This window comes from Podarcis filfolensis (assembly GCF_964270895.1).
Source record: "Podarcis filfolensis genome assembly, chromosome: 11".
Taxonomy (NCBI): domain Eukaryota; kingdom Metazoa; phylum Chordata; class Lepidosauria; order Squamata; family Lacertidae; genus Podarcis; species Podarcis filfolensis.
The window spans coordinates 26448215-26472127 of record NC_139613.1 but is presented as its reverse complement, the minus strand read 5'-3'; the positions used below and the strand labels follow the sequence as shown (position 1 = coordinate 26472127).

Here is a 23913-nt window from a genome sequence, read left to right as displayed (position 1 = left end):
CAGCCCTCCAACTAGTAGGGTCAATGACCGGGGTTAATAGGAGCTGAAGGCCAAAGTATTTGGAGCAGAGGAGGCAATGGACACACTTGGGATTTTGTTATTTCTTTAGTTATTCTCTCCCAGCTCCCATGGATCAGTTACCCCCACAGAGCAACAGAAAGATAGAAAGCGTGCATAATTTGCTTGCCGAATGCAGCAGAATTAATCTGAGACTTAAAGAGCACATCAACCTGAAAGAGGAACTGGGGGAAAGCGTCACTTGCTCCTTCAATTCTGTGTAATTTTCAAGAGAGAAAGTGGCAAACACCCTCCGCAGCTCATGAATGAGGGGAAAGCAAGAAGGAGGCCGCAGAGGCTTCTTGGGCACTGGCAAACTTCAAGGGTGTGATTGTGCCCACCAGCGCCACTTTGGCGATCCCTGATCTGGAGTGCTAGAAAAGCTAATTTAGAACTATCTTGTAAAAATGCCTCTTTGGAAGGAAAAAAAGTTCCATCACCATGGTTGGAAACAATATTTGTGATGGCACTAAACATCTAAACAAAGCGCTTGGTAATTCAAACCAACTGCTGATTTTAAGGTTCTTTCCCCCCTCTTTCCATTCCTTTTTGGCACTACGTCCAACTGCAGTCTTGACTAGTTTCTTTTAGCTCTGGAAAGGGGGGAAAAAAGGTTTGAAAAAAAATTGAAAGGGGAAGACAGGAATGAGGGAATTCTTACATTGCATGAGTGTGGTTTAATAGTGTGTGCTATTTGTACACATCACTAACTGGGGAAGTTAAATCATTTTTGGATACAAATTGCTGTAGATGCTTCCAGAATGCCGTTGAACTCAAGTCTTTAAAGTGAAAAATCTTCACTGCCTGTTATTACAAGGACTCTCGCCAGCTAAAACCAGTTTCTCTCAGGATTTTTATTTTTATGGCTATTTGTGCCATGCTGTCTAAGAACCTCATGTGTGTGAAGCTTCCATTTTCTTTATTAAAAGCATAGAATGTCTTCCACGGATGATTTTACTAAAGGCAGGTTTGCAGGAGCAGCTCTTTCAGTGTAACCCTTCCTTCATAAGCTTCGACTCCTGTTTTGTTCATATAGGATTCTTTCAACATCTCAACCACTCCTGCATTATTATTATTTCATTTATGGAATGCTTCTCATGAGGCATCCTCATGAAAACAGAACAATTGTGTGTGTGTGTGTGTGTGTGTGTGTGTGTGTGTAACAACAATATTTAAAATCAATTCAGATCCAGTACGTATACCAACTGGGAACTGTTTTTTTAAGGAGCAAATATTCAGACAACACAGTATCTGAACAACAACAAAAAACATACTTATTAGGAATGTATAAAAATCGCCTCTGATGATTTGCTGACCTCGTATGAACTTCTTTAAAAATATTGTTCTCATATTCCTCCAAAAATATGCCCAAGTAGGAACTTCCAGCTTCTGCATGAAGTTTCCCCAAGCTAATCCCAAATACTTCACTACATGCAGAATCTAGTGGCTACTCCATGTGGCAGTTATACTGTGCTTGTAGCTGGTGAAAATCCTCATAAAACTTAGATTCCAAACCCCTAAATGAACTTTTTTCTCTTGATATTTGGCTGATTTTGGCTCTGGGGAGGTTTCATGAAAGCCACCCCTTTTCTTTCAACAAACAAACACCTTTCCACTGCCTGCTGGTAATCCTGGCATCAGTGATCATGATCCTCACTGCATTGTCCTCTTGATTCGTCTTCAGAAATCATTGCATCACGAAATTTCATGGCTATGGGACGTTATCACGAAGCCAACTCAGAGTGAGGGCAATGCTTCCTGGTGTCATATAGTGGGGAGTGGAATCACTCTTGCCAATAAGTGCAACAGAGCCTTCTGAAAACTTGCCCAGTTAGCAGGAGGCATTGTCTGCAGCCTGTAAAGTGGGTGGCAAAATTCGGCCATTCCATCTAAGCTCTGTGATTGAGGGATCTGTCATTAGCTGAATCTGCAACTGCATAAGTTGGGACACTTGATTTCCTGCATTGCAAGAAGTTGGATTAGATGAGCCTTGGGGTCCCTTCCAACGCTACACTTCTATGATTCTATGATTTTTCTTTACAGTGGAGTAGGTACCCCTGCTTCCATACTGTTGACTCATATGAATATAGGGTCCCCATTAGTTAAATCAGTAATGATATACTGGGCAAGAGACTTTGGCTATAATATACAGTTTGCATCATGGGAAAAGTTATGGAAAGAGGATTTGAAGTTTACAGCCTGCTGTTTGTTAAAAGAAAATAATATGAAAATGATGTACCGTTGGTATTTGACACCTAGCAAAATTGCAAAAATGTATAGAACCAGTTTGAATAGGTGCTGGAAATGTAAAGAGAAAAAGGGTACTTTTTATCATATGTGGTGGTCATGCTTTCTGGGAAATGATATATGACAAGTTGAAGATAATGTTTAAGATAACTTTTGTTAAAAAACCAGAGGGTTGTGGGGTTTTTTTGCTAGGCATCATAGGTGAGGAACTACCAAAATAAAATAAAAGACTGTTTATGTATGCTACGACGGCAACGAGGATGCTTTTGGCCCAGAGATGGAAAGAAGGAGAAGAACCGACCAGAGAAGAGTGGCAGACCAAGTTAATGGAATATGCGGAAATGGCAAGACTGACGGGAAAGATCAGAAACCAGGAAGACCAAGTATTTTTAAAAGACTGGAATATTTTTTTTAATATCTTTGAAACACCACTGTAAACAGTTGAAATCACTGGCAGGAATACAATGACACTTGCAAAGTAACATGAACTTAGGTTACCATGATTATATAATGGATGGAGTACAGTAAAAGATGCAGGAATAAAATTTGGAAATGGAACCCATGGAGGGAGGGAAGGAGGTCTAAAGGTTCGAAAGAAGAAGAAGAAGAAGAAGAAGAAGAAGAAGAAGGAGGAGGAGGAGGAGGAGAAGAATTTATTATTTATACCCCGCCCATCTGGCTGGGCCTCCCCAGCCACTCTGGGCGGCTTCCATAGAAACCAAAAATACACTAAAATATCACACGTTAAAAACTTCCCTGAACAGGGCTGCCTTAAGATGTCTTCTGAATGTCAGGTAGTTGTTTATCGCTTTGACATCTGCTGGAAGGGCGTTCCACAGGGCGGGCGCCACTACCGAGAAGGCCCTCTGCCTGGTTCCCTGTAGCTTTGCTTCTCGCAATGAGGGAACCGCCAGAAGGCCCTCGGCGCTGGACCTCAGAATTATGGGGGTGGAGACGCTCCTTCAGGTATACTGGACCGAGGCTGTTTAGGGCTTTAAAGGTCAGCACCAACACTTTGAATTGTGCTCGGAAACGTACTGGGAGCCAATGTAGGTCTTTCAAGACCGGTGTTATATGGTCTCAGCGGCCGCCCCCAATCACCAGTCTAGCTGCCGCATTCTGGATTAGTTGTAGTTTCCGAGTCACCTTCAAAGGTAGCCCCACGTAGAGTGCATTGCAGTAGTCCAAGCGGGAGATAACCAGAGCATGCACCACTCTGGCGAGACAGTCCGCAGGCAGATAGGGTCTCAGCCTACGTACCAGATGGAGCTGGTAAACAGCTGCCCTGGACACAGATTTGACCTGTGCCTCCATGGACAGCTGTGAGTCCAAAATGACTCCCAGGCTGCGCACCTGGTCTTTCAGGGGCACAGTTACCCCATTCAGGACCAGGGAATCCTCCACACCTGCCCGCCTCCTGTCCCCCAAAAACAGTACTTCTGTCTTGTCAGGATTCAACCTCAATCTGTTAGCCGCCATCCATCCTCCAACTGCCTCCAGACACTCACACAGGACCTTCACCACCCTCACTGGTTCTGATTTAAAAGAGAGGTAGAGCTGGGTATCATCCGCATACTGATGAACACCCAGCCCAAACCTCCTGATGATCTCTCCCAGCGGCTGCATGTAAATGTTGAAAAGCATGGGGGAGAGGACAGAACCCTGAGGCACCCCACAAGTGAGAGCCCAGGGGTCTGAACACTCATCCCCCCACCACCACTTTCTGAACACGGCCCAGGAGGAAGGAGCGGAACCACTGTATGACAGTGCCTCCAGCTCCCAGCCCCTCAAGACGGTCCAGAAGGATGTTATGGTCGATGGTATCAAACGCCACTGAGAGATCCAGCAGAACTAGGAAACAGCTCTCACCTTTGTCCCTAGCCCGCCGGAGATCATCAACCAGTGCGACCAAGGCAGTTTCAGTCCCATGATGAGGCCAGAATCCCGACTGGAAGGGATCCAAATGGTCCGCTTCTTCCAGGCGTGCCTGGAGTTGTTCGGCAACCACTCGCTCAATCACCTTGCCCAAGAATAGAAGATTTGAGACTGGGCGATAGTTGGCCATCGTGGCTGCATCTAAAGATGGTTTTTTAAGAAGCGGTTTAATAACCGCCTCTTTCAGCGGGTCTGGGAAGGCTCCCTCACGGAGGGAAGCATTCACCACCCCACGAAGCCCATCGCCCAGTCCTTCCCGGCTAGCTTTTATAAGCCAGGATGGGCAAGGATCCAGGAGACAGGTGGTTGGTTTCACTCGTCCAAGCAGCCTGTCCACATCCTCGGAAGTAACAGATTGGAATTGATCCCACTCAACTTGACTAGACAGAACTCTAGCACTCTCCCGCCCCGGCCCTGCTCCCACGGTGGAGTCTACTTCTTCCCGAATTTGAGCGATTTTATCTGCAAAAAACTTTGCAAAATCATTGCAGGAGAACATGTGGCCTGTACTGGGCCCCGATGTTGAAACAAAAAGAACCTCTTTTTGTTTTTGGAATGGTTATATTTGCTGTGTACAACTTTATGTAAAACTAATAAAAACTTTTTTTATATAAAGAAGAATATAGGGTCCCAATCAGCCCTTATCTGGATGCCACATTTAACAGCTGTGCATATTCCTGCCTGCATACTGGCTCTTGGAAGCCTTCCCAGTTTCCTGGCACATATAATATTCCAGTGCTTGCCTCCAACAGCATACGTTTTAACAAAGAGCTCATTTTTGTGTGTAATGCAGCAAACCTTCCTATGATGGATCCATATGTGTTGAACTCTTCACAGATTGGTTCACTCCACCCACAACCAAGTTTGGCTACTGAGTGGGTAGGGAAGTGCTGTGCTGGTGAACCCCTACAGCCCAAATCACAGGGCTGCCACTTAAGCCTTCAGCATCACTTATGAACTTAGGAGACATGTATCTACAAAAGATAGGAGGAAAGATAGGTTAACCCCAGCATGATGCTCAGAAACTGTATGGAAGAGATTTGAATAGAGTATGTCCAATCTTGGTGTGTTTGACCCTTTTGGATATACTTTAAGCCCTTATTGTTGGGTATGTAAGCGGCCACTTACCTGGGTTACCTGTCAGCTGAAACATTTATCAAAGGATCTGCATCCAGTGTCCTAATATTTGGAAGTTAGGCAGGTAGTAATAGAGAGAGGACCTACAGTAAGTGTAGAAAAGGTGCTGTTGTTGGACTATAATCCCATGATCCCAGGTACTGCTGGCTGGGGCTGTTTAGAGTTGTTGTCCAACAACAAATGGAGGATACCATACTGTCTACCCTAGAAACCTGGTGTTTGCCAGATGTCATTGAACTACAACTCCCATCTGCCCCAGCCAGCATGGCCAGTGGTCAGGGATGATGGGAGCTGTAGTCTAACAACATCTGAAAGGCACCATATTGGGGAAGGCACCAACTATGGAATCCTCCTAAGACATGTTCACCAAGTCCCATCATTACTATCAGGCTAGGTATGTCCTGTTTATCTGAGCTTTCAAAGGTGTGTAAGATGTCTGAGTGGGATTAAACTAAGTTGTAGTGTGAGTGGAATGAGGTCCACTCACATAACTGGGACTTCCTGTCTCTCTTCCCCACATATGCCCCTAAATTTGCTCTGGTGGGTTTGGGGAAACCACCACAACAGGTTTAGTGAGTACATGTGGTGGGAGAAGAGGAGGAGAAGTCCTGTTGCACAAGCGGACCTTGTTCCCCACACAAATACTCCACTTAGCACTACGCTGAATTCTGCCCTCTGCTGTAACTGCATTCATTACATTTCTTTCACTATTTTATACTGCTTTTTATTGGTGCCTTGAGGGCTTTTAAAATGGAAAGGTGGCAGAGCAGAAATGTCTTAAATAAATAAGCATGTAGCTATGGGTTTGTGTTGTTGGGGTGGTGGTGTTCGCTTTGGGAGTAGAGTCATCTGGAAGCGGGAACCTTCCTAGCTTTTCACCACTAGACAAATTTGAGGCAGCTTTCTCAAATCAATGATAGCTCCAGCTGGTGGATCAGTCCAAGAAATATTCAAGATTTATCAGGAGATCCTCTTATCCCTCCCACGTGGCAGTGCCATCATCAGTAAGCCTCTTGCCTCGAGTGAAATATCCAGGCAAATAATGTTCTCCCTATCACCAAACAAGGAGAGAGCACAACCCCTACTTCCTTTGCATCCCATTGCCCAGCTGTAACTTCCCCGTGGATGCATGTGATTAACCAACTAAGCATTATTGGAAACCAAATACATTGTTAACAAACCTAGCCTTTTTATCTCCACTTAGCACACAGTTTTGTGAGTGGTAATGAGCTATTCTGCTAAAAGGGCCTGAGGCAAAGATTGGGAGATTGCGCATGTTATGTAAACACATTTATTTTGGGAACCGGAGGGCTATTTCGTGCTGCACTTAGACCACATTTGTTCTGGCTCCATAATGACCATTTGATTCCATCTGATAATGAGGGAGCGACAATGCAGCCTCCACTGTCAGTGAGTTTGTTTCTGTAGGAATGAGATGGAACAATGTAAGCTTTTAACAGCGAATAGTCAGGCTCTGTTAGGAGTAAATAAAAATTGATTCTCTCCCCTCCCCCCCAAAAAAGTTGCATGTTCTCAATTAGACTCAATGCACAAACATCTTGATTTACTTTTTAATCAAAAGGTCAAAACTGTTTGGCACCAGAGTCCTAAAGTTGTTGCAAAAAGAAAAAGAAAAAATGGATGCCATAGAACTGGAAAGGGAAATCAATGTGATCAAAGGGTTGGAGCACCTCCCTTACAAGGCAAGGCTAAAGTGTTTGAGGCTTTTTAGTTGAAAAGAAGGATGACTAAGTGGGAACATGATCAAGGTTTACAGAATTATGACTGTTGTTTTTATCCCTCTGTACTAAAACTCAGATGATCCAGTGAAGATGACGGGGAGAGAGTTGAGAATGCATTTCTTTCCACAACGTGGAACTGACTTGAAGAATTCAGGACCTCAAGATGTGCTGATGGTTAGGGGGGAAATTGGGGTTATTCAAAAACTGGAGCCACCCATCTAGCTGACATTGGATCTGGAAGTCAACACTTTCAGCTACTGACACCACTTGGACCTCCAGTGACAGAACTGGACCCAAGAGTACTTCCAGATTGTGTGCTTCCACCTAACCCTTTGTCCCACATATCATAACTTGTCCTGTAAGCCCTGAGCTCACTGGGGGCATCTCAAGTACATGCCTGTAGTTTTGTCATAAAATTGAAGCCATTCCCCAGGTTGTGGGCAAGAAGCATGGCTGTTTCTCTTAAAATCCTTGGTGAAGGATATGGCTTCCTTATGCCACTCCTTGGCTTTCCCACCTCCAGATCCTTCTGACACCAGTCCATTAGCAACATGATGTCCTGTGCAAAAAAACAAGCATTCTGAAGTGCATGAGAAATAAAGCTTCACAAGGGTCAATAAGCCATTAGAGATTCTGGAATGGCTCCACTTCAGTAAGACGTTGGATCATGTGGATCATCAACTTTGTATTTTTTTTCGGGGTGCGCCATTGTCTATGAAACAAAACCCATGTACAAGTGAGGGATAAAGACTTGAGAGAGCCCTGACATTTGTATAAGTACAAAAAAAATGAGGGCAATGAGGGGTGGGGGGAGCCCACAACAGACCAACAAAGGCTGAGAGTCCTCAGTGGCCACTGAAAAAATGGGGAAGTGGGACTGAGTGGGGAGGACAAGAAAATGGAATACAGAGACTGGATATTCCAATATTATGGTACAGGTCCCACTGAGAGTAACCCATAACCCCACTTTCCTCAAGTCCAGCCTCAAATGTAAGCAGATAACACATCAGATCAGGGCCAAGAAAGACTGATTTTAAATGAGTGGTTCTTTAAATAACATGGCAGCTGCCTTCTCCAAGGTTAACAAGATAAATGATCCAATTTACTTCTGCCCGTGGATTTAAATTATAATATAAGTTCATTTTTTCAAATGTCTTGGGGCACATCAAAAAAATATTTGGATAAATGAAAGGTCAGATACAGGCAAGTGCTGTTACATATAATCACGTTGACAGCTAGCTCCTAGGAGAAGGATTTCAATAGCCAGCAAAATATGTGTGAGTATTTTCTTTCCTTGCTGTGAACATGTGCATTGGGATATGTTAGAGCATGACTGGCCAGCTCAAGGCTGCATTCCATGCAGTTTGTTCCAGTTCCCTGACGTTTCCAAAACTCTTAATTTCTGCGCATTATCACTAAGCTTTCGCATGCTGTAAAAGCCACTTCCAGAAATATAGCAGAATATAGTGCTCATTTCTGTGTTATATGCAAATGGATTTTTTTCCGGAAGCAAATAACATGGCAATGAGTGCTAAACTTGCACTGTATTCTCCTGTATTTCTGGAAGTGGCTTTTACTGCTCAATGATAAGGCAGAAATTAACACAGGGAAATGGTGGATTTAGCTTCAGTAGGACAGGCAGAGACTCTAAGAAGTATTTAAGGAGATCCAATCCCCAACATTTACTATTAAAGAAGGGCACCATGGCTTTATACTGCTGCTCCCAATTCCTGTGTTGTTCTGTAATGTTATCAATTGATTTTGAGAGTAACAGAAATTAAAATACAGATACCTTCTCCAATGAAAGGGATAAGAAAGCAATATGGTCTAGGGTTTGACTTACAGATTTAATACAAACCACATTTGGTGTGGTTGTATGTATGTAAGTATGTGGGGGGAGCAGGTTCTGTGGTTGTGTGAGTATAATTTCTGAGATTTCAAATTCATATTTCCACATAGAATTTTTCCACAGCAAACTTAGATTTTTATTATTACTTTTGGCAAATGCCCTCCGGCATGCTCCTAGAAACTATGTTTAAAATGTCTTATTACCACCTTTAGTTTATCAATGGGGAAAATAAAATAAAGTTCTTCGAACTCCTCACCTCTCAATATTTGTGCCCCCAGGATTGGAGGTTGCTTGAGCAAAATCTATTTTGCTAGTTAATAACCATTAAAAGACCATAATTACTATACTTGAGACACATTTATTGCAATTTCAGTGTTGACCTTGTGACTTCCTTCCTTTTCTAGCTCAGGTTCAGTTTAACATAAATATTTAACTTTAAGGAAACTCTGGATTCCTCAAAGTCTGGAGGCAGCCCAGTAAACAGATGAAACAGCAACGGACGTGCAGAACTGAGTGAGTGCACAGAAATGAACAAGTGACCTGAGGCAGCAGATTTGTGTGTGCGCGCGTGAATATGATTTCTTACCTGACCTTCACCACTGAGTCCCGCTTGCATTTCAACAATGTACAATTTTAAAACAAGTTAAGCTGTTCCAAATGGAACAGCACAGTAGAAACTCAGAGCAAGAGGTGCTTTCCCCAAAACAAAACACCTTAACTGGCAAAGGTCAGGGTCAAGAGGTATGCATCCTCAGCATATGACAAAAGTTGTACAATGAAGGTGCAGCAGGTACTATCTCTGTGGGGGGGGGGGAGTTCCACAATTTAGAGCTGCCACAGACGAAGCCCTCTCCTGGGCTGCTCACTGAGGATGGTGGAATAACCAAGAGAGCCCCCTCTGCACAACTCCTGATAAGGGCAGCAGGCACAGAGATATTTGGGGCCTAGACCACTTAGGGCTTAAATCATTAAAGTGAACAACTTTGGTTGGGCCCAGAGATGAACTGGCCACCAGTGCAGTTGCACCTGCTACTATGCACCGTGGCGTTGGTGTGTGCATGTGTATTTTCTGCTCCACCTCAGGAAGCAAAACGTCATGGGCCAGCCTGGCCTCAGAGTTGTGCTGCCAGCCAGAGTAGGTGATACAGTGGTACCTCGGGTTACATACGCTTCAGGTTACAGACTCCGCTAACCCAGAAATAGTACCTTGGGTTAAGAACTTTGCTTCAGGATGAGAACAGAAATCGTGCAGCGGCAGCGGGAGGCCCCATTAGCTAAAGTGGTGCTTCAGGTTAAGAACAGTTTCAGGTTAAGAACGGACCTCCGGAATGAATTAAGTACGTAACCAGCCGTACCACTGTACTGAACTAGCTAAGCCAATGATCTGACTTAGTAAGAGGATGCATTAGCAGAAAACATTCTCAGGGGTGTCTGGAGAAACTGCCCTGTCCCTGTACACTGCATGGGAGGGAATCGTTCTATCAGACAAGCCCAAATGCTGATGGAACAATCGCCATAGCACAATGTTGAATTCCTCCCACTGTATTCATCAAATATAGGAGAAGCAGTCTGTTCATGTATTAAAGAACATTGGGGGGGGGGGTATTCCACGAAATATTAGATAAATGAAGATGTACATAGAAATGCCCACACATAGCTCTGTGTATGTGGGAAGGAAAGGAGAAGAGCTGGCATGGTGCCCCATGCGTGGCAGCTCACAGGAGAAGGAAGAATGCAGCGGAAGACTAGGTTGTTCCCCTCTTTGGTTTTCAAAGACACTGACGTTTGGCTAACAGGCCTCAAGCTGTGTTAATAAACGGCTGTCAATCTGAATATTACTTCCAGAAACACGCCTTGCTTCCCACCACTGATGCAGAGTTAAATAAAACATCTTTGAAAAATGTCAAAACGGACCTATGCAGAAGTTATACGGGACTGCAGAAACATTTCTGGAGGGACCTTATTCTGTAGCAGCCAGCAGACACAGCCTAAACCGAACTCTTTCTGCAATACTGACCAAGCATTCCCCATCTCTTCTGACACAAACCTCCAGTTTGAATAGCTGTTTTAACACCTTCTATTGCTGTGCTTTTAATGGGCTTGTTTAGTTGTGCACTTCAATTGTGGGTGGCAATTTTAATGCTTTGATTAAATTGTTTTAATGTGTATTTTAATTATGTGGGTTTGTGTCCTTGGTAATTGGTTATAAACTTGCAAACTGCTTAGAAGCCACTTCAGCAATTAAGCGGTATATAAATTAATTAAATAGTAGTAGTAGAAAAAGAAAAGGGGAAGCGGGTGGTGCTGTGGGTTAAACCACAGAGCCTAGGACTTGCCGATCAGAAGGTCAGCGGTTCGAATCCCCGCAACGGGGTGAGCTCCCGTTGCTCGGTCCCAGCTCCTGCCAACCTAGCAGTTCAAAAGCACGTCAAAGTGCAAGTAGATAAATAGGTACTGCTCTGGCAGGAAGGTAAACAGCATTTTCATGCACTGCTCTGGTTCGCCAGAAGCGGCTTAGTCATGCTGGCCACATGACCCAGAAGCTGTACGCCGGCTCCTTCGGCCAATAAAACGAGATGAGTGTCGCAACCCCAGAGTCAGCCACAACTGGACCTAATGGTCAGGGCTCCCTTTACCTTACCTTTAGTAGAAAAAGAAGAAATGTAAAGTAAAATGTTTATATTGGCCAGTGGAAATTAAATGTGATGTACTTGTGCGTTTGGGTGGTTGTTCCTGTTCCTTTTCCTGTTTATTTGAAAATTAGATATCTATAAAAACTAGCCTATGCCATTCAGTTTAGAGAATGGGGAAATTGTCTGTTGATTTATTACAGGGATGTGCTACATTAATCAAGAGCTGGTTACTGTGGAAAAAAGAGGTCTAAGATGTGCCTAGCAGATTCTGGATGGACAGCAAATAAAATGTTTCAGTTTTCAGCTGCAACTGCAGCTTAAACAAGTGTATGTTGATGCTATGTATGGCTTTACTGTTGATCACACTTACATTGCTTCCACTGCTTCATGGACTGGCCTCAGCACATGAGCATTGCCGAAGACCTGCAAAATAGGGCAAGGGAAGCAAGACTGATCTGTCATTTAGGCATTATTGTGGACAGGCTGTGTGCTATTGGAACAGGCAGCCTCTTGCCCTGCAGTGAAAATCTGCAATCAAGTCCAGTCACAAATGCAGGATGTCTGAGCCCTTGAGAGCATTTGCTGGTGTGCTGAATTACATTTAGAGCTGCTCAAATCTGTCTGTGGATTTGTACGCTTCACCTCTGACCTGGATTTGGAATGGGATTTGGATTCCTGTCTTGCATTAACACCTGTGTCGTATGTGTTTCATGCTAGAAAGCTATGAGCAAGAGAATAAGCAGACAAGAGAGAACGAGTGAAACTGAAACATTGTCAAAATAGCCACATAATTTATATGCTCCCCATCACTGCAGAATAAGTCTATAATATCTGAGGAATTGCTAGGAGAAATGGACTGTCTTGACCTTAGGCAATTTAATATTGTTCCCCATTGGATCTTGGAAGGCTGAGTCTGCCAATCCGAATCTTGATTCATCCTACGAATGCAGAATCCTGATGGGGTCTCCCTTTGCTCATTCTGTCCCATGGCTGCAGGTGCCCCAGCAACACACAGAGAGAGATTTATGCTCCATACCCTCCAACATTTCTCCGCTGAAAATAGGGACGTCTCATTCCATAATGATAATTTTACTATTTATACCCCACACGTCTTACTGGGTTGCCCCAGCCACTCTGGACAGCTTCCAACATATATAAAAACATAATAAAACATTAAACATTTTTTAAAAACTACAGGATTGTTTTCAGACAGATCAGATAACTCCATACCCTGTAACATTTCTCCAATGAAAAAAAGGGACATCCTAAGGAAAAGTGGGACATTCAGGGATCAAATCAGAAACTGGGACGGCTTCTCTAAATCAGGGATGTCCCTGGAAAATAGGGACACTTGGAGGGCCTGATGCTCTTGTCCAGTGCTGATCAAACTCATCGGATGCCTTGCCCTTTTCCTTAAACTGTATAGCCTGTCATAAACAAAAACAAAATCTTGCAGCATCTTAAAACTAACATATTGTAGACTCTGGTCTAGGACTCTGCTAAAATTTTCTTTAGCTCCCCCCCCCCCATTTCCCATTCATTAGTTAAGGAGATAAGAAATTGCATTTGAAAATTCTCAAGAGGGAGAGGAAATTCAGTGATATTCTCATTGGTCAGGTGAATGGTTTTTGTTCCACTTACCTTACTTTTGAGCTGTCCTTTCTTTCATTCACCAAATCATCTCTCTGGTCACCTGCATTCTGCAGCCTTCCTGGATGCTCCCACTTCCGGAGAACCTCATGATGGCCTCATCTGGCCTATGCTTCAGACATGGGAAGGTGGGAAGGCTGCTTACAGTGCATCTGATAAATGTTTAGTGCAGTCTTTACTTTTGAAAAAATCTGTGTGAAGAGAGGTAAAAGGAAGAACAAAATAAGGGTGTGTACTGGCCTCAGGCTCTTGGTAGCCAGCTTCTCTTTCCTAATCTTCAATTAAAGCCCAGGGGTAATTCAGCCTATGGCAATTTTTCAAATCAGAAAGTATGGGCACCTGGGGAGGCTGCAGACCATTGGGAAAATGTTTAATGAAAACACACACACATACACAACACTCTCAGCCACTTCATGATCACAGGGTCATCACCCTGTACCCACCAAAATTATAACAGGATCTCTAAAGCTCCTGGAGAACGAGGTAGGAAAACAGAAGATGTTTTCCCTAGGAAAGAATACTTAAAAGAAATTGGAGAAGTGGGTCTGGTGGAGCATCATTTCAGGAGTGCTTGAAAGCTTGTGCTGTAATAGTTAAGTCTTTGAAGATGCTACAAACTTTGTACTGTTATAAACATTAGCTGCTCACCCAACCAGAAACTTAAGTATGAAATAAAATAAGCATGATTGGAAGCAAAGTGTTTCCTAGCATAGAAGAGTCTTGGGGCTTCGTCAAATATTCCTTGTCAGCTAAAGTTGCTATGTATGAATCTGCCCTAATTTCTAGCCAACCTCACCTCTTTCACTATTGGGACTCTAAGCAAAGCTTCTTGGCTAGCTCCCCAAGCATCTCAGTTATATCTTAGCAAAACTGTGAGATCTGGTATTCAAGCAGAAGAAAAACAACGCCATCCCTCTACAAATAAGGTAAAAATCCACAACAAATTCACCCAGAGAGCATTAAATAAGTATAGTTGGATACTATATAGCTTTGCCCTGCACAGCCATTACTTGATGCTCATTATTATTTCTTTATATACTACTCAGATGCCAAAATGGCTTCTAAACAGTTCAAAACTATAAAATCAATTATAAAATCCATACATAAATTGCACAGTAACAATTCAGTGTGGGGCATTAAAACATCAGTAGACAGCTGGGATCACTTCCAGGACTTTCATTTTGCACTGGGCTCCTCTCTCCCAAGTCATTATTTGGCACTATCACCTGGTTCTGGCTGAAAGACCTCAGGGTTCTAGGAGCTATTGATGTGTTTGATTGAATCTATGTCACCCTTTGATTCAAAATTTCCAGGCTGCTTTACAATAACAAATGAAAACATAATAAAATAGTACAAAAACAGTGCCAAAAGAAATCACAAGAAGAAATACATATGCAGGTGCCTAAGTTATGTTAGAGTACTTCTCTGGAGTTAGCGAGACCCCATGGCTGAAAAGACCCTCTGATCTGTGCCCCAGGCCTCCAATCTCACTTCAGATGGCAGAGGAACCCAGAAGAAAGCTTCTAAGAAAGTTGTTAGTGTGCAAGCTGATTGATGTGGAGAAGACAGTCACTCAATCCCAATCCATACTGGGCTTTGAAACTAAGCACTAGCACAAGAAGCCAGTTGAGCTCTTTAAGCACTGTTGAGATATGCTCTGGCCTAGTTAGTAGCCTAGCAGCTGTGTTTTGGATTGACTTCAGTTTCTGGACAATCTTCCAAGATATGAACATAAGAGCCCTACTGGATCAAGGCCCATTCTGTTCTCAGAGTGGCCTATGGGAAGTCCACAAGCAGGACATGAGCACAACAGCACTCTCCACTCTAGTATTCCTTAGCAACTGGTATTCGCCTTCAGTGCTGAAGGTGCAAACACAGTCAAGACTAGTAGCCATTCATAGCTTCGTTCTCCATTTCTAATGCCCTTTTATAGCTGTCCAAGTTGGTGGCCCTCAAAGGCACAACCCCCTGCAGTAGACTAGCCTGAGCATGGAACAAAGTAGATCGCTAAGTCTGCAGTCTGCCTGTGCCTTCCTCAAAGACAGTTTTCCCATGTTTTCATCTCATAGCTGCCTGCCTTTCTTCCTTTTTTTCCATATTCAATGTGCATTTAAGTTCCTTAAATGGAAAAAGAAGAAAAGAATTTGCTCTTTTGGTTTGCAGATCATCTGGGCTTTTACAGCACATCCACACGCGCACACACTTAGGATGCCTTCTGCCCTTCACAGTGAGTCTGCCTGCCAAGCTGATTCTACCTCCCACCGAGCAGAAATGCCTGAAGGGTACATTTGCTGAGCGAGGAGAACCAGAAGGCTTCTTTTCCTTAATTCATATAGAGAGAAAAGCAGCTTTCACTGCATGCTACCGCTTGGGGTGACATGCATTGCTCTCATCCCTTCTATGTGCATTAATTAATTAATACCATTACATAACGGGGCCCATCTGCCAGCTGACACCAAGGTCAAGCCCTACCTGACTCACAAAGAGGCATAAAGAAGTCTGAACTGATGCTTCCAGAATAAGGCTTGGTGTCACATTAAAGATGATCAAATTTGTCATGGCATAAGCCAAGGATGGCAAGCCTGTTGCACTTCCAGATGGTGTAGGACTCCAACTCCCATCCACCCCAGCCAGCATGGCTAGTGGTCAGAGATAATGGGAGCTGTAATCTAACACCAGCTGGAGAGCCGCAGGTTCCTCATCCCTGGAATAAGGTTTTGTGATCCAGAGTCCATTTCATCAGGTGCATGTGAGTCAGATTATCTCCGTTATCATTGAACCAAGGGAGTCACAACATGGTGTCTACAGGCATCATTGTACTTGCAATGGCTTTCCTTAGTGCCCACAGGTAGGAGCTCCAGACCCTAAGGGAGGGAAGGGTTTTTGTGGTGCGAAATGAAAGGTACCTTACCTTCCTTGGGAAGTGGCAAGGCTCTGAGTTTTTATGACTCATCTCCCCTGCCCTAGGCACATGTGCAACACAGCTCTGACTGCCTTAACATCTAGGATCTGCCCCACCATGAGGCAGAGTGAGGCAGCAGCCTCAGGTGACAAATTCTGAGGGGTGGAAAGTAGCAGAAAGAAACATAACCATCCACTATGGCCATGCCACGGAAGAAGTCTCCTTCTTCTTGAACGCTTGAGGTCTTCTGCTGTGCAGAAATTAATCCTGAAGCCTGTGAATCTGCTCCAGGGAAGCCAGGGCTGTGAGCATCTGCTTCAAGGTAGACAGGCTGATGAACCTAGTTGCCTTGTGGTTCTGTGTGGTTTCCCCTGTCCTAAGCTAGTGGGACATGGGTGGCTCTGTGGAAAGGGACGCGGGTGGTGCTGTGGTCTAAACCACAGAGCCTAGGGCTTGCCAATCAGAAGGTCGGCGGTTTGAATCCCCGCGATGGGGTGAGCTCCCATTGCTCAGTCCCTGCTCCTGCCAACCTAGCAGTTCGAAAGCACGTCCAAGTCCAAGTAGATAAATAGGTACGTTCCGGCGGGAGGGTAAATGGTGTTTCTGTGCGCTGCTCTGGTTCGCCAGAAGCGGCTTAGTCATGCTGGCCACATGACCCAGAAGCTATACACCTGCTCCCTCAGCCAGTAAAGTGAGATGAGCGCTGCAACCCCAGAGTTGTTCGCAATTGCACCTAACGGTCAGGGGTCACTTTACCTTTAAGCTAGTTTAGTGCCCTCGCATGGCCAGTGCACCAAAATGATGACACGAGGCAATCCAACTAGGGCAGCATGCTCTTCCCACCTGGAATCTGGGGCAGGGTGGGAAGTATCAGTGGCACGTCTTGCCTCAGGTGTCAAAAGGTCTTGGGCCGGCCCTGTTAACACCTTTCAGATAAACAGCTCCTTGATCTCGTGTATAACTGGGAGAAATTCACCTCTAGTCAGGGAAGCGCTTTGCCAACAGGACTAGATAAGAATCCTTCAAGGAGGCCTGAATTTCAAGGCACTCCTTTTGAAGGTGCCAAATTGCTATTCCTTTGCTGTTCCACTGTAGTTAAAGCAGGATGTCTGTGTTTAGTGCCATGCAGCATTCAATGAAGACAAAGGGGTCAGAGCAAAATGGGTCAGGGGAGGCAATGGGGAATATGTCCCAGAGCACACCAGGCTTATTTTTAGGCTCCAGTCCACTGAGATAAACCAAATTTCTGCTGCTGTGGCCCTTCCTCACACAGTACAATAGTGTAATGTCTACTCGGGAGTAAGTCCTTTGGTGTTTAATGGGACTTAATTCCAGATAAGTGGATACAGGATAGCAACCTAAGTTTGGTTTAGGGTTGGCATTGAAGAAAAACAAGTTTCCTGTGACTTTAACAGCCGTATGGCAGGCTGTTCAACAGGTTAGGCCAGGCTTCCTCAACCTTGGCCCTCCAGGTGTTTTGAGACTACAATTCCCATCAACCCTGACCACTGGTCCTGCTAGCTAGGGATCATGGGAGTTGTAGGCCAAAAACATCTGGAGGGCTGAGGCTGAGGAAGCCTGGTTTAGGCCTTTTCTGGTCTGGAACTGCAATTATGGAAAAATTTCCAGCATGACAGTACTCCTTTTATTTCTGTTATGCCAGGCAGCCATGTTGTGTTTCGTTATGCCATGCCCACAAGTCAAAATGTGCCCACTGGTCCAAAAAGGCCAACAACCTCTTTTCTAGTAATTTCCAGCAGCAAATCAGAAATGACAGAAGAAAAGCACCTCTTATTATTCAACAAAGTTGTCCCAACATCTTTGGTTTAAACCATGTATTGTAGAAGAAATTTCAAGAATGTCTGAAAGTCCCCACTCAGAATTGGTGACTACGCATCATAAGACAAAGACAAATAAAATTAGAGAAACAGAGAGTCAAAATAGACATTCACTGGAGAGCCATAAATGGTTCATAAATCAATTCATTTTTTTATGACTTGCCTGGAATTTGGATTTTGAGTTTATTGCAATTGCAGAACTACCCTGAATGACTGCCCAATTCAATTCCAACACAGGTACTCCCTGAACCCGTAAAAAACATTTGTTTCATGCCTATTCTCCAAGTTTTTTATTGCTAGCTTTATAGAAAAAAACGTTTTATAACTGCAATCAATCAAGGCTCCTCTTGCTTGCTTGTTAAATCAAAAACCATGCATACCAGAAAGTAAGATATTTGCAGGATTTGAGGTCATGTTTATTTTTATAAAAAAAATTAAAGCAAAGACTGTTGTCCTTGCTTCTTGCAATGTCATCTGGATTAAGCTTGGCTGTCCTGTAACTGCTTCCCAATCCCCAGCAGTGCAGAGATCTTTATTATGAATTGTCAGACCTGCTCAATAAACTTTCCATCCCTTTGATTTCCTGAGCCCTTCTGATTGTGGAGTTCAGCACCCCCTTGGGAATTTCTACTACATAAAGCAATCTGCAAATGTTCGCCTTGCTTGTAAATGTTTTTGAATTTATAAGAAAGCTATTTCATGGATGATTAGAAGGGTTTTTATTTATTAAAATGTCATGCCATCCAGACTACTGGCTTGACTCTCAGGCAATGTCTTAGGCATAATAATGAAACGTTCCTGGTTTAAATAGGGTGCAGATCCTGGGCCCGGCTTCCAGATTACCTTTAATCTCCTTATTTTCTAGATGGGAAACTATTTCCTCTGTCGTTTCACTCTCCTCCTGCTGCAAGCGGTTTGTGTGGCTGCTGGTGGTGTTTTTTTTAGGCCGCAGGGCAGAAGTGTGCTACTGAATCATAGCATGAGTAAGAATAAAAAAGATGGAAAATCATGTGTATCTTTCTCATTGTTTTAAAGCTACTCAAGAAGTATTTTGAAGGCTACACGATGCTGAACTTCTCTTTGTGACTGGCAAGAAAGGGAGGAGGAATTCAAGGCTGTGCCCTTCTGACCAATACCATCAGTGGAAGCCGTTCCGCTTCCCAAATGACCCCCCCTCTCTTCCCCCCACCCGCACTATGGGATAAGAGGTCTACTTCATTCTTTACACCACCTGCTCAAGGAGCTAACCTGTCTGTCCATGCCAGTTTTTTGCTTCCTGTGCAATCAGCTCAAGTCCAAGCTTTTTTTGTTTAGTCATGTCCGACTCTTCGTGACCCCATGGACCAGAGCACGCCAGGCACTCCTGTCTTCCACTGCCTCCCGCAGTTTGGTCAAACTCATGTTCGTAGCTTCGAGAACACTACCCAACCATCTTGTCCTCTGTCGTCCCCTTTTCCTTGTGCCCTCCATCTTTCCCAACATCAGGGTCTTTTCCAGGGAGTCTTCTCTTCTCCTGAGGTGGCCAAAGTATTGGAGCCTCAGCTTCAGGATCTGTCCTTCCAGTGAGCAATCAGAGCTGATTTCCTTAAGAATGGATAGGTTTGATCTTCTTGCAGTCCATGGGACTCTCAAGAGTCTCCTCCAGCACCATAATTCAAAAGCATCAATTCTTCGGCGATCAGCCTTCTTTATGGTCCATCTCTCACTTCCATACATCACTAGTGGGAAAACCATAGCTTTTACTTTAGTGGAAATTTTGGTTTGTTGTGCCAGTAGACAAAGTGGGGCCATGATCTCCAGCACTTTCCCTAAATCTGATGGGAGGTCTCCTCACAATTCTCATGCCTCTGTTTGCAGGGATCATGGTCTTCACCTTCCACATGCCTACATGCCGCCTCCCTTTTGCTTTCTACTTGCTCCTCTCAGGCAGAAACAAGAGGGAACCTTTCCATCAATTCAAATATAGCACATTTCTCTCCTTACCTCAGATTTCTCACTCTTAAAAGGATCAGATAAAGAAGAGATGGTGGGAGAACCTGTTAAGTGATGGTGGGAGAAGCCTGGAAAACCAGATTTTTGAACCAAACAGGAATCCTATACAAACCGTGCAGACTCCCTGATGGTAGACAATCGCCCTCCAACTCATGATGGACAAATGGAAACAAGACCGAGAAGGACAGGAGAAGAGCATTCATCTCCACTTTTGCCTCTACATGAATAGCATCATGTAGAGGAATAAATGCCTGATTATGACTTTTGTCAGCAAACCATCTAGCAAAAATATCACAGTGACATGACAGTGCATTTTTAAAAAACCCAAATGAAGTGTTTACTCAGCTATGCAATATTGCAAACATCAAGCTAAAGCAATTAGGTTATTGAAAACATTGCCACTCCATGTATTAAACCATGAATACAGTGGTGCCCCGCAAGACGAATGCATCACTAAACGAAAAACCCGCAAGACGAAAGGGTTTTCCGATTTTTTAGCGGCTTCGCAAGACGAATTTCCCTATGGGCTTGCTTCGCAAGACGAAAGCCCACAGGGAAATCTCCGGGGACAGCGGGGAAGCGCAGCGCGCCTTCTCCTCTGTTCCCGGACCTGTCCTGAAGGCTTGCGGTGGGAGGAACGTTTTCCTCCCCACCGCCAACATTCAGAACAGCATTCTGAATGTTGGCGGTGGGGAGGAAAGCCCTCCTCCCACCGCAAGCCTTCAGGACAGGTCCGGGAACAGAGGGGAAGGTGCGCAGCGCTTCTCCTCTGTTCCCGACCAGTCTTGAAGACTTGCGGTGGGAGGAAGGTTTTCCTCCCCACCGCCAACATTCAGAAGGCTGTTCTGAAGGCTGGTGGTGGGAAGAAAAGCCCTTCTCCCGCCGCCAGCCTTCAGAAGAGTTCCCCCAGGGCTGCCTAGGCTGCGGATAGCAGCCTGCTGCCCCGCGCTTAAGCAGAGTGCCCCTCGCGTGGGGCAGCAGGCTGCTATCCGCAGCTTGGAGAGCCCTGCAGGGAACTCCTGCAGGGCTCCCCAAGCTGCGAATGTCTGCCCCGCGCAAGGGGCGCTCTGCTTAAGCGCGGGGCAGCAGGCTGCTATCCGCAGCCTAGGCAGCCCTGGGGGAACTCTTCTGAAGGCTGGCGGCGGGAGAAGGGCATTTCTTCCCACCGCCAGCCTTCAGAAGGCTGTTCTGAAGGCTGGCGGTGGGGAGAAAAGTCCTTCTCCCCCCGCCAGCCTTCAGAAGAGGTCCGGGGACAGACTGTCCCCGGACCTGGTCTGAAGGCGGTCTCCATAGGAACGCATTAATTGATTTTCAATGCAATCCTATGGGAAACCGTGCTTCGTAAGACGAAAAACTCGCAAGAAGAAAAAACTTGCGGAACGAATTAATTTCGTCTTGCGAGGCACCACTGTATTCGCAAGTTCCCTTCTAATCCTGTTTCTGAAAGGACAATGTTGCATTTGTGAACAGATGGATGCCACAGAATCAGGGCAGAGGAAAGACCTGGAGGCAATTTTCATGGAGATGCAAGAAGTGGTTAAAAAACACACAACACCTCAGGATTTTATGTCAGCTGGAATATGGTGCATTAGCCAAATCACTCTGCCTGACTAATGAAACTATTACTCATTTCCACAGCAGTAAGCAAGCAACCATGTTGAGGCCAGGGCCGTGAAAACAAATGTGGGCCAGGCTTCCCACCACTGATATATGAATATGCAAACAGATGTACCCCTCCCTAAAGGGCAGTAGTAAATTGCATAAAACCCAGTTTTCAAGGATCAGCTAACAGTCATAGAATAGATGTTTACAGAATAGATGGAACTTGTAAAACACATTGAGCTTTAAGAACAAATCTCCAGTGAGCCTTCATACAATCTTTAGCTTTAAATTAGAATAGCAGACAATCCTGCAAAGAAGTGTTATTGCTAGTGTGAAGTTGGAAAATCATAAAAGAAAGGAAAAGAAGTATCCATTCTTTGTGCTAATGAACAATAGGGAACAACAGGAAAACATGGAAGTTTTCTTACCATCTCATGCACTTGCCAGAGCGAAGAGGCACCACCAATTACCCTGGTGCCCTGGGTGATGATGTCATCATTCCTGCACCAAAATAAATAAATCCCAGAAATGTGTTTCTCCGCACTTCCTCTCCACCAATGACAGTGCGTAGGAATGATTCAGTTGAAGCACATATTGTTTTGATTCTCTGGGTTTTGTAAACCTCATGTGGTAATTTTGTTGTACCTCCATGTGGAGTCTACCACAGCACTGTGGTCTGCTGTCACATTTTCCTAAAATAGATAAAAGAGAGGGAGAAGAGAAAGTGAAATGTTTGAGCAGCTGACTCTCCAAAATTCTGAGACAAGCACAAAAGACCATCAGGAGTAGATCGATATTACATTCCCTCAAATAATACATGTGGGACTCTTCATTTTGTTGCTGTTAATGAGGTTTTAAAATAAATTTTCTAAGGAGTTAAATGCCAGACCTTTTAAAAAAAGTAAATCCCACCTGTTCTCAAAAGTCAGTCTTCATAGTCCTGTAAATGTGATGGTGTGGAGGTATATCCTGACCTTTAAAGCCCTAAACGGCCTTGGTCCAGTATATCTGAAGGAGCGTCTCCACCCCCATCGTTCTACCCGGACACTGAGGTCCAGCACCGAGGGCCTTCTGGCAGTTCCCTCACTGCGAGAGGCCAAGTTACAGGGCCTTCTCGGTAGTGGCGCCTTCCCTGTGGAACACCCTCCCACCAGATGTCAAAGAGAACAACAACTACCAGGCTTTTAGAAGACATCTGAAGGCAGCCCTGTTTAGGGAAGCTTTTAATGTTTGATGTATTTTAATATTCTTTTGGAAGCCGCCCAGAGTGGCTGGGGAAGCCCAGCCAGATGGGCAGGGTATAAATAATAAATTATTATTATTATTATTATTATTATTATTATTATTATTATTATTATTATCAGCCCCAACTTTAAATTATACACGTTGATATCAGCTACATGTGAACCTGTTCCCACTTGCATGCATCCAGGGCTCTAACATTTTTATGCGCTTCCCATAGAAGTCCCCACCGTGGTACTATGTACCTGGAAACGTTTGGCTTTCAAAGTCATAAAGCCGGGAATGCTAAGGTGTTGCAATACAGGGCACCCTCCTTGAGAGGTTGGACAAATCCTATATTTCAAACATTGTTATGAGGCACATAAAATCTGGCATGAGATTTGGGTTTTGGGTGTAGACTGAGGGGGTAATGAGTGCAGTACAATTCCCAGAATGGATCTCATTTGTCAAACAAGATTTATTTACCCATGCAGCAACTGCCAAGTCCACCCTTAAGGCGGTCTGGCAGGTTTGGAAATAGCAAAAGGATCACCTTCTGCCCAGGTTTCCCTCACTTATTCCATTTCACTGTCACTCAGAATTTGCATGTGATGATAGTCGGCTTCCTGTGCAGCCACTGCGAGAGGCAGGGCTTTATAGATCAGGGACTGTAGTCTATAAAGCCCTTTTGCACCATCCCAACTGCTCCCAAGGGGCATATGGAAAACTCAACTTAAGTAATCCAGTATTTCATGGTTGGTATGGTACCTAGCTGGGAATTTAAACGACAACCAAATATTAAAGAGCAGGCTCTGAGGGATCTTGCTATCTTCGCGCAAATATTAGGCACTGCAATGCATGCAGAATGCAGAATGTGATTTGGTCTCCAGACTGTATACAACAACAACAACAACAACAACAACAGGAAGAATAGTAATAATACAGCCCTTTGGCTAGCATTTTAAAATGTGACAGGGATTATTTTGTTATGTAAGGTGTCAGAGCTGCCCGAGCCCCTGACATAAGGTAAAAGGTAAAGGACCCCTGGGTGATTAAGTCCAGTCACTGGTGACTATGGGGTTGTGGCACTCATCTCGCTTTCAGGCCA

The 23913-nt window shown here is 44.4% G+C and overlaps 1 long non-coding RNA gene across 1 annotated transcript; it reads right to left on the bottom strand.

The window, feature by feature from the left end:
* Positions 1 to 4814: 4814 nt before the first annotated feature.
* LOC310744725 lies at positions 4815 to 22533 on the bottom strand. Its single transcript, XR_014539707.1, has 4 exons — positions 22497 to 22533; positions 22013 to 22276; positions 13242 to 13441; positions 4815 to 6798 (listed from the first exon to the last, which is right to left on the bottom strand). It is a non-coding gene; the product is annotated as an uncharacterized lncRNA (long non-coding RNA).
* Between the last annotated feature and the right edge of the window lie 1380 nt (positions 22534 to 23913).